The 2,500-nt window shown below is 63.8% G+C and overlaps 1 pseudogene; it reads left to right on the top strand.

Moving 5' to 3' along the window:
* LOC124593092 overlaps nucleotides 1–2,500 on the top strand; it is a 7,963-nt pseudogene that overhangs the window by 2,180 nt on the left and 3,283 nt on the right.

The following is a 2,500-nucleotide window of genomic DNA, read 5'->3' as shown; positions in this document are numbered from 1 at the left end:
GCAGTTGCGGCGGTGTCCCGATCTTCCCCTCGGACCTTGAAAATCCGGGAGAGGGCCACGTGGAGGTGTCGCGCCGGTTCGTACCCATATCCGCAGCAGGTCTCCAAGGTGAAGAGCCTCTAGTCGATAGAATAATGTAGGTAAGGGAAGTCGGCAAATTGGATCCGTAACTTCGGGATAAGGATTGGCTCTGAGGATCGGGGCGTGTCGGGCTTGGTCGGGAAGTGGGTCAGCGCTAACGTGCCGGGCCTGGGCGAGGTGAGTGCCGTAGGGGTGCCGGTAAGTGCGGGCGTTTAGCGCGGGCGTGGTCTGCTCTCGCCGTTGGTTGGCCTCGTGCTGGCCGGCGGTGCAGGATGCGCGCGCCTGCGCGGCGTTCGCGCCCCGGTGCTTCAACCTGCGTGCAGGATCCGAGCTCGGTCCCGTGCCTTGGCCTCCCACGGATCTTCCTTGCTGCGAGGCCGCGTCCGCCTTAGCGTGCTCCTCCGGGGGCGCGCGGGTGCGCGGATTCTCTTCGGCCGCCATTCAACGATCAACTCAGAACTGGCACGGACTGGGGGAATCCGACTGTCTAATTAAAACAAAGCATTGCGATGGCCCTAGCGGGTGTTGACGCAATGTGATTTCTGCCCAGTGCTCTGAATGTCAACGTGAAGAAATTCAAGCAAGCGCGGGTAAACGGCGGGAGTAACTATGACTCTCTTAAGGTGGCCAAGTGGCGGCGGTGTGGCTGCATCCGGACTTGGCTTTTCGAAGTGCGGTCTTGATGTAGTCGTGCTGCTGCTGCGAGGTGCCTTCCTTGGGTTATAGTTACAGGGAGAGTGATGCGCAATACATGGGCCTAGCCCTCTTAGCCTCTCCTCTCCTGCGGTCTTCTCCCCTTCTCGTGGGCCCGCTGATCTTAGCAGAGTGGAAGACCGCACCAGGGGCTTGGGGGGGTTACCAGCCCCCCCTCGCATTATCCCTTTATAGTTGGGGGCAGCCGACAAGAAACAAGAGATGGTGGCCCTTCCGCTGAAGGTGCCACCCCAGCTACCCCAGCACCTATCCGGCCAACCGGCCGTAACGAAAATGCGATAGTTTGTGTAGCTCCCTTTGCTTGCAGTGAGTGCCACCGCACTTTTACCACGAAGAACGGTCTCGGGGTCCATCGCCGCCGCCAACACACTGCGGCCGCCAACGCTGAGATCGTGACGGAGAGGCATCGCGCGAGGTGGACGGAGGAAGAAGTCCTGTCGCTCGCCAAGGCAGAGGCCGAACTGTTCCTGGAGAGGGACGCCCGGTTCTTCTTTGTAAATCAAGAACTTACCAGGATGTTCCCCGACCGAACGCTTGAGGCAATCAAGTGCCGACGGCGGCAAGCTGCCCACAAGCAGCTTGTCCGCCAATTCATGGAGGCACTTGAGATCGGTCGGGGTGAAGAGCCGGCGTCCCGCCGGGGAGCAGCGAGCTCGCTGCCTGACGCGGGCGAGGCCGCTGCGCCGCCCGTCGACGCAGCCGAGGACTTCGCGGCCGACACCACCGGGCCGCCGCCGGAGGGGCCGACTGACGCCGCCATCTGGGAGCATCTGGCGGGGCTACCTGCTTCCGCCCAGCGTTTCTCTGCCCTGGATCGAGTCATTGGTCTGGGGCGGGGCACGCCGCCCGATGTCATCCTGGGCATGCTCCCGGATGCCCTTGCGTCGGTCGGGTCCAGGGGGGAGAGGTCGATCACCAGGACACAGCGGCCGCGCCAACCATCCAAGCGGCCGCCAGCCGCCCCGCCGCTGCAGAAGCGCAAGCGGCGCCGCTGGGAATACGCGCGGACACAGGACGCCTTCCGTAGGTCGCGTGCACGTTGCGTGCGCGGCTTGCTGGACGGCACCCTGCTGCAGCCGCCACCCGACATCCCCGGTCTGCTGGACTTCTGGGCGGACCTCTTCACGAAGAAGCCGATCTCCACCGCCGGCTTCATCCGTGACCGCCTTCTCCCGCACTCGGAGCCTGTCGCTCCTGAGTGCCTATGGGGGCCGGTCACACGTGAGGAGGTCGCTGCTGCCTTGCCGCCCAGGGGATCGGCAGCCGGGCCGGACGGCCTGACTCCAGCGGAGCTGCGGCGCCTGCCGCATGAAGTCCTGGTGAAACTCTTGAACCTCTTCCTCCTGGCCCGCGCCCTCCCCGAGCGTCTGCTTCGCGCCCGGACGTCACTTCTCCCCAAAACGGCTGCACCAACATCCCCCGCTGACTTTCGCCCCATTACGGTCTGCTCGGTGTTGGCGCGGACCTTTCACAAGGTTCTCGCGTCACGCCTGATGCGTGCATGTGCTGTGGACGAACGTCAGCGGGCATTCATCCCCCGGGATGGGATGTTGGAAAACACCTTCATCTTGGACACTGCTCTCACCGACGCAGTCCGCTCCTGTCGCTCTGTTTTTGTGGCATCGATCGACGTCTCTAAAGCGTTCGATTCGGTGGACCATGCCGCCCTCCGCCCCGTGCTGAGGGCCCATGGCCTGCCCGATTG

The sequence above is a fragment of the Schistocerca americana genome, unplaced genomic scaffold (assembly GCF_021461395.2).
Source record: "Schistocerca americana isolate TAMUIC-IGC-003095 unplaced genomic scaffold, iqSchAmer2.1 HiC_scaffold_97, whole genome shotgun sequence".
In the NCBI taxonomy this organism is placed as follows: Eukaryota; Metazoa; Arthropoda; class Insecta; order Orthoptera; family Acrididae; genus Schistocerca; species Schistocerca americana.
The sequence above is the reverse complement of the archived record's forward strand: the minus strand, read 5'-3'. Positions and strand labels throughout refer to the sequence as shown.